We start from the raw sequence: 9,000 nt of genomic DNA on the forward strand, positions 1-9,000 counted from the left end.
ATTGGTTGGGTGTAAATATCTGCAACTGACTCTTTCAGCTGCTTGTTAGGTCTTTCAAAGGGCAGTCATGATCGATCCCTTTTTTTATTCACTCCATAGTCTTAGTAGTAGTGTCAGGCCTTGGGGCCTCCCCTTGAGCTGGATCTCATGTTGTGCCTGTCACTCCTTTTCCTCAAGCTCGTCTCCATTTTTGTCCCTGCAGTTCTTTCAGACAGGAACAATTATGGGTCAGAGTTTTTGACTGTGAAATGGCAACCCTGTCCCTCATTTGATGCCCTGTCTTTCAACTAAAGTTGGGCCCTACAAATTTCCTCTCCCCACTGTAGGGCATTTCATCTAAGGTCCCTCCCTTGGAGTCCTGAGAGTGTCTCACCTCCCAGGTATCAGGTACATTCCAGAGGGTCCCCCTATTTCCTACCTCCTGAAGTTGCCTGTTTCCATTCTTTCTGCTGGCCCTCATGGCTTCAGTCCGTTTCCTCCACTCAATCCCCTCTTCCTCTCCCGGTCCTCTTTCCCACCCAGGACCCTCCCTCCCCACTCCTTTCTTCTCTCTCCCAAGTGGGATTGAGGTGTCCTTACTTGGGCCCTTCAGCTTGTTAACCTTTTTGAGTTCTGTGGACTGTATCCTGGGTATTCTGTACTTTTTTGGCTAATATCTACTTATTAGTGAGTACATACCATGCATGTCCTTTTAGGTCTGAGTTACTTCACTCAGGATGATATTTTCTAGTTCCATCCATTTGCCTCAAAACTCAGGATCTCCTCGTTCTTAATAGCTGAGTAGTAATCCATTGTGTAAATGAACCACATTTTCTCTATCTATTCTTCTGTTGTATGACATCTGGGTTGTTTCCAGCTTCTGGCTACTATAAATAAGGCTGTTATGAACATAGTGGAGCATGTGCCCCTATGGCATGGTAGGCCATCTTTTTGGGTATATGCGTAAGAGTTAAACCTTAATTTTTTCAAAATGCTTTTATAATACAGAAATAAAGAAAATAGCATTTCTTGATATCTTCATTGAGTTTTGCTTCCTAACAGCTTCACATGTGAGTGTAATGTGTTTTAGTTACTTTAACTCCCCATAGTCCTCTCACACATATCCTTCCCTCTCCCTATTGGGAACAAGTAAAAGAAAAGCGTTCTAGGTACTACCATTTCACTTTCTGACTGCATTTAATCATAGGGAGAAACGATATTCAAGGTCCCAGGCTCTAAGGGAACTGAGGATTTCCCAATAGCTGAACAGCTTCTGTTGTAAAACAGTTGTCTGAGTCCAAACATCTCAGTGACAACTTGTAAGGAGACAGTTGTCTTCATCCACTCATCTCTAAGACACCTTCTCTATCTTGCTGGCAAGATTAAACAAGTTCGTGTTCCCAGGCCTAGGAAGGAACACCTATTCCGCTTCTCCAAATGTTTTCTTTTTGTATTTACATTTCAGATGTTATCCCTTTCCCCATTTTTCCCTGCCCAGAAACCCCCTATCCCATCCCCACTCCTCCTGCTTCTATGAGGATGTGCCCCCCCACACACACCCACTCCCCCCTCCCCGCCCTCAAATTCCCCCACACTGGGGCATCCAGCCTTCATGGGACCAAGGACCTCCTCTCCCACCTATGCCCAACAACCCAGTGACGTGCAGTAATTCTGCCTTGCTGAAATAAAAATATATGAACAGCATTGTTTATACTTAGTGTATAATTTGTACTTTACACTTGAGACACAAACACAAAAAATGCAAATAAGTAAAAATACATTTCTATTATAAAAAAGATAGAGTTTACCATTATCTAAACCAAGGTACATAAGCTGAGATTATATATATATATATATATATATATATATATATATATATATCCAATTGCCTGTTATGCCATAACTAATTATATGCAGCTGACCTGTTCCTTTTCCTTCTTCTCACTCTGAGCTCTGGACCTAATGTCTAGGAGGATGAATTAGGTCCTTGAAGACCCTGGAAGTGGCCTAGTCTCCAATGAGTACTGTCCCTTACTTAACCCATAATGTCAAAACACAATTGGATACACTGCGTCTCTCCCAAGCTCCCCCCTTGCTTTGTGTTCCCATCTTGTATACTCTGGACTTGAAGAGGTGGTTCAGATCCAGAACTAGCTGCCTCCCTGACCACTCAGAAAATAAAGCTTTCTTTTTTTAAGCTTCCATAACTGAAGTGAGTTTTCTTGGCTTCCATTCCAACCCAATGTCTCCTTGAAATCCTTCTTCCCTACAAGGCTTGCTCCTACTTTCATGGGCGGTGTGTGTGTGTGTGTGTGTGTGTGTGTGTGTAATTAAAGTTGTTTTTTTTTTTTTTGACTTAAATTTTTTTAGACAATATATTTTCAATAAAATTTTTCCCATGCCCCAACTTTCATGAACCTAGGTGGATATTATGGGCAGTAACATGGACAACCTATCAGTGGCTACATCGTAAGAAAGTAGTATCTCTTCTCCTAGACACCATTAAATATCAGTAGCTTTCAAAGAGGAAGGCGTGTTACGTGTTATGAAGCAGAATTGAAACATTGCATAGTTTAGGAAAAATCTGTAAGCAGAAAAGTAAACTCAAAATACCTAGTGGAAGTACCTGATACTGAACAGAATCACTAGGCCTCTTCCTTTCCAATGCAAACAAGCCAAGCTACTGAAAATCACTCTCAGAGGAATTAAGCTGGAAAAAAGACACTTAGCCAAGCCATGCTACAAGAAAGATTACTGAGCTCAAACCCCCTTCCTGGAAGGAGCAGAAACCAGCTGAGCTGCCTGGGACAATTTTAGTCCTACTGAGTCACTTAGGAAGGACGCTCTCCAACCTTTCGAGCTGAATGCAGGCTGTGATGTTTGCTCACAGCTCCCTGCTTTTGTGAGATGTCAGCCATGCTGGGTGGGCTTCTGCGGTACACTTGTCTTTTTGTCATTTCTGTTTCTACAAGTAACCCCCACCCGTACTCATGTAGGTAAGCCAACAAAACTCATTGGTTCACCAAGTTGTATTATCTATTCTTTGGTGTTACCTGGGGTGAGTATACATATGTGTTGTATTTTCCCAAGTAAAGTCTTGCTCCCCATATAAAATGTTGAAGGGCCCATTCTTATATAAGTCTTCCTTGGGTAATTACAGCTAGAGTGAATTCATAAGTACAACAGTCAGGTTGTGTCTAAAAGACATCTTTTTGCAGCATACCTTCCCTTTCTCCAGCTTTCCAAACTTTTCATTCCCTCTCAGTGCTCCCTCTCCACTGGAGGGGGTAATATAGATATCTTCTTTGGGGTCAAGACTTCTACCATCACATGTTCTTAGAAATTTGACCAGTTATGAATCTGTGTATTAACTGACACTCTCTGCAATGAGGCTAAAGTTGATTCTAACCTACGAAGTTACAAATGAGAGGATTTAAAAGGTACTTTCATAACTCCGTCTACTTAGCAAAATAATAGTAGTGGGTTTTCCCCAGGGCCTATGGCCTCCCCGTACCTCTTGATCAATTCACAGTAACAGGAAGGAGTTTCCTCCTGTGGAATATGCCTGGACTTTAGTCAGAAAAATGGTTACATTCACAGCATATAGCAAATTATAAAATGTAAGAATTCTTTAATATTTTATTTTTTTAAGAAAATTTTCCAGGAATAGTCAATGAATTTGACTGTGCTTTTTGTTAGGCTGGCCCAAGCCTCTGGGTAAGAGAGATCCAGCCCCTTTGGGGAAATAAAAACTGCATGTTCTGCAAGACCCAGGACTCTGACCCAAGACCCTATCTTAACGCCTATAGCATCATTTTCATCTTAATGACCAGAGGTCCTCATGTGAAACTTTCTGTTTATAATTGTTTCTTTGTTTGCAACAGTTTCATTCTCCCTTAGTGATCTCCTGACACTACACACACATACACATACACACACAACATACACATACAACACACACACACACACTCCACAACCCTCTTTTTTTTACAGGTTCAGCTCTTTATTGCACATGTTAACAAAAGCAGTTTAGTTAAAAAGACCAAAGCCCATGTCATCTTCAGACATCTTCCTTCTTTGCTTCCACTTTCTTCTCAGCTGGGGCAGCAGTGGTGGATGGAGCAAGACCACCAGCAGGTACAGCTCCAGCTGCTAGAGCGGGCCCACCAGCCCCTACATTGCAGATGAGGCTCCCAGTGTTGACATTGACCAGACCCTTCGAAAACAAGCCAGGCCAGAAAGGTTCAACATTGATTAACACCAGCTGCTTTAGTTAGGGCATTGATCTTATCCTCCGTGATGAGGGCAGAGTAAATGCAGATAAGCTGGGAGACAGAAGCCATGTTGTGGACTGCCGGCATGGTGCTAGTTGCCCAATGAAGTGAGGGCCTCACCCCAATGCGACAGCCTTAGCCTCCTCCAAAGGACCAAGCATGTTGGTGTCAGTTATTAAAGCACAAATTCTCCTTTGGCAAGCTGTTCTCCCTTCTCTCAGAAACAGCCAGAAGTTAGTAGTTCAATAAAGCTTTTGTCCTTGGCCTCAGAAGGGTTCTGCTGGTCTCAGGCTCCCATAAACCTTACATTTTTAATTGTGATAATGACACAATTTTCCTAGGTTAAAAGTTAAAAACCATTATTATATATTATCAATTCATCCTCAAATTTATGACTATTTGAGTTACCATTAATTATGCAACTTAATTTGTATGCATCCTAATATGACCAGAGCTGCATAGTGGAAGAAAAGACTTTGTACCACTTATACTATGAAATCTTTATTCTAATTTCTAGGCTTCCAAGAAAGTATTTTCCAGAAGTTTTCCATTTTCTTTTTCTAAAACTTTCTAAAAACTTGTAATTTTTAGTAATTGTCAAAGATTTAGTGTTATCTCTGAAACTTCCCATTTCAATCCCTGATTCTTTTGCAGTAGCTTCTTCAACCATGAACAGTGTTCAAAATTCTTTCAAGTTCTGAAAGATACTTCTTTTCTCCTTTCCATTTTGTTTCTGTGTTTTTGCTGTATTGTGTCATATTATTACTATTGATAAAAATAAGTACAGTAAGAAAATTAGCCCTGTCTTAACCTCCGTGAGTAAAACTAAACTGTTTAATAAGTGTCAGGAGCAACCTTGCTTATACATTGAAGGCCTAAATCAGCCATAGGCCTAAATCGGCCATACATGCCTGTTAACATAAAGTCTTGGTCTCTGTAGGAAAACACTAACCCTAGAACAAATAGCTATAGACCTTGTAGACAAGTAGCCTTAGTGGAAATTTACCAGCCTGGATAAGAACAAGTAGTCATAGACCTTGTGGATAGGTAGCCTTGTGGAAAGTATCAGCTTGGATAAGAACATATGAATCATAGACAGAGTCTTAGTGAACTGTTCCCTGTTTCTTCATCCAGCCAAAACCCTGTTCTGGAAGATATCTGTACTCCCCCTGAGGACACCTATGCTCCTGCGTCATCACCTTCCCCATAGCCTGCCTCTATGTGTATATAACTCCTGTGTGAAAAAATTAAAATCAGCGGTTTCATCAGACTCTAGACAAGCTGTCATCCTTTGCGTTCACCTGTTCCCCCATTCTCTCTTTCAGGTGATCGCCCCGGACCCTGTTCATTGCCCTGCTGGATGGGACAAATAAGCAATGATGTTACTATTTAGAAATTACAAACGTTTACTTAAAGGACTCTTGCAATGCTGAACAGAATCAAGATCCTTATGTCAAAATATTCACATGTAATCCATATTTTTTTCTGGAAGTTAGAAATTCAGAGTCAACTATTAGTGGAAAACTGAGCAGCCTTCTGCAAATTTTATCAAGGAATATAACCTGTATACACACATTGCACTTGTGCAGCTACTATGGAATTTGGTGTGAAAGCTCCAAATGGAAGTAAGAAAAAAGAAAGAGAAAGGGGGGAGGGCAAGAGGGAGAAGGAAGGAAGGAAGGCAGACAGGCAAGAAAAGATCATATGATCCAGCAATACCTATTCCAGGGGAATCTAAGATGACACACCACACATACACTTGCATACTCTTTACTATAAAACAATTCATAACCACAAAGATTTGGAATCAGTCTAGAGACCGATCAACTGGAAGTGAAAACCCAGCCATAAAAAAAAAAAAATGGAATTATGTCACTCAAGAAAAAAATAGATAGAATTGGAAATCATGATGTTATACAAACTAAGTCAAATTCAGCCCAACATCGCATTTTTATTTCCTGTGGTGAATCTTGATTTAAATATGTATATAAGATGAAAGTCCAAGGGGATCTATGGGGCTAGAAGGTGTGTAAAAGGAAGCAAAGGGGGGAAACACACTATTTCATGGTTTCTCTCAGAAACAAAATCTATTTTAAATGATATAAATATATATTACATGAAAGCTGAGTGGGTTTGCTTGTGGGGAGAAATTGAATCAGTAGGGATGGGAGGGGAGAATAGCAGAACGCAGAAGAAACAAACATCATCAGATAGAATGATATATATGTGTAAGAATTCCATAATTAAACCCACTAATGCACATGCAAATTAAAGATATTTATTAAATATACATATATATGTATATATATAAAATCAATAAAGTCTTAATAGTAGGGGTATTTTATTAAAATCATAAGAATAATTGTCTCTATACTGTGCTAATGAACTAATATATTAACTTTTTCATATCATTAAGGAATAAGTACAATGAAATGGATTTTTAAATATTCTAAGTGGTCTACTACTTACACAGATCATTAATAATTGCCCATTATATAACCTATCTGGCTTCCCACTTATTTCCTCACTGAACAGTACTTAAAACAATGAAATGTTGATAAAATTTCACTACTCTTAGTGGACTAGCAAGGTGTCAAAGCAGTATCAATTTTCCTCCCACAATCCCTCTGTGTGGAAGGAGTACAGGATGGAAACATTATCTTTAAAAGGGAGGTAACAGTTCCCTGGAGCTTTAACCTTATTGATTTATGGAGCTCGTTATACAATAGTTTCATGGGAAATGTTTCTGTAACTAATATTAGACAGTGGCGTGCTCTGTCAGGGAGCTGGGAAAAAAGCTTTGATGTAAAGCAGATGAAGAAACAGAATTGGATATTGGAAATAAGGCACCAGAACCTGTACAGACATTCTGGAGCTGAGGTTCAATTCTTACCACAGTGCGGGCTTTCCCTTTGAGGGTAGGGTGCACTGTGGAAATTTTACCTCATCAGATGGAGGAAGATATCCACCTGGCACAGAAGCAAGAGAAATTGCTTATGATTTGAAAATCCAGTGTTCACTATGAGTTTGGGTTTCCCATTTTGGTCCCCAAAATGGTGACGCTACCTGGAGAGATTCTGAAAACTGTAGGAAGCAGGGTCTAGTCTGAGATAATGGCACAGGGGATGGGTCTTTGAGACTGTATTTCCTGTCTGGCATGTAGTACAGGATCTCTTCCAACTCCTTTTACTGCCATGTGTATCCATCCCAAATACATGTAACAAAGCAGCTAAGAACTGAATCCTCTAAATCCACTAGCCAAGACAAATCCTTCCTTGTTTAAGTTGTTTCTGCCAAAAAAAATTTTGTCACAACAAATGGGAAAGGTTAACTAATATAAAACTGAAGAGTGATTTGATCTTCAAGGACAAGAGGACCTACAAAGCAGTAACAAAATGCGACAAAATAATTGACCAGCCACAGCTCCTCATAATAAGAGTAAAGATGGTTGCTACTTCGTTGTTCTTCTAAGCTCTCATACAACAGGAAACATCTGGGTAGCACTGCCTGGAGCTTTACTGAGAAGCACTGTAGCAGCTGACAGTAAGTCCTTCTGCAATCATCCAGATGGGCGCAAATTTAGCTGTACTGGCCATGAGTTAACATTGCCAACGGAGAAAAATAAAATTTGAGAATAAAATTTGAGTCGTAGTATTCGTCATATATAAACCAGTACTATGTGTGATTCATTAACTTTTTCTGAGAGAGGGAGATGGAGATTTGATCTTCAGCACTGGATGCCCCCATGGGATCATGAGTCCATCAACCAAAATAACCAGAGAGCCATGGTTAAAGCTACTGAAAGAACCGAAAACAGCAACATAATTTATCAAAAATATGCTGACTGTTCGCTTGATGGTTATTGGCATTGATACCATGAGGAATCATATAATGCAAAAACTGCTTGTGGTATTGCTGACTTTTCTGAGTTGGAAGTGACCACTGCTGTCTTGAAGCAGAGCACGATGATGCCTTGAAGCAGATTATGATGTGTCTGGAGATCACAGTCTATTCATATTTTGTCTGTCACACAGACAAAAGAGAAACAAAGGCAGTGAAAACTATCACGTACATAATAAACATAAGCTACTTATCAGGAATATATTAGTGTATAATGTGTATTATGTGGTACATAATATTGTATAATATAGTGCAAGGGAATTATGCTCATCCATAATGAAGAATGTAATCTTGTCATCTGCAGCAACATTGCTGGTAGATGTAGAAAAACAAATGCCACATGTGTTATCTCATGTATTGAAGTTTTTATAAAAAAAAAAAAAAGACATCTGAATGTAGAGCAGTAGTTTCTAGATGTTGAAAACGAAGGAATGGACGTAAGGAGTAAATAATTAGGGCCTAGATTGACCTATGTATTATTTTTCTTGTCACATTAACAAAATAACTGGCAAAGGGCAATGAAATGAACTGGGGTTTACTTACCAGGAGAGTTTGAGAGTGTGGTCCATTGGAACAAGGTAGGTGTAAGGACGAGTGTGTGGAGCAGTACACTGTGCACTCGATCAAGAAAACAGGAAGAGATGAATACTGGTGCTTTATCTTCCCCTGTTCCCTTTTAGTCAATCCAGGACACTGGGCCATGGGATAGGGCCACTTATGTTCAAGGTGGCTTTTCGCTTCCCAGTCAAACCTCTCTGGAAATACCCTGACAGTCATACTGAGAGATGTGTCTCCTAGGAGATTCCAAGTCTAATCAATTTGATAATGAACTTTAGCCACTCAAACT

The 9,000-nt window shown here is 39.8% G+C and overlaps 1 pseudogene; it reads right to left on the reverse strand.

The window, feature by feature from the left end:
* Positions 1-4,008: 4,008 nt before the first annotated feature.
* On the reverse strand, positions 4,009-4,322 carry LOC117722027 (large ribosomal subunit protein P1 pseudogene; annotated as a pseudogene).
* Between the last annotated feature and the right edge of the window lie 4,678 nt (positions 4,323-9,000).

This window comes from Arvicanthis niloticus, chromosome 16 (genome assembly GCF_011762505.2).
Source record: "Arvicanthis niloticus isolate mArvNil1 chromosome 16, mArvNil1.pat.X, whole genome shotgun sequence".
NCBI classification, from domain to species: Eukaryota; Metazoa; Chordata; class Mammalia; order Rodentia; family Muridae; genus Arvicanthis; species Arvicanthis niloticus.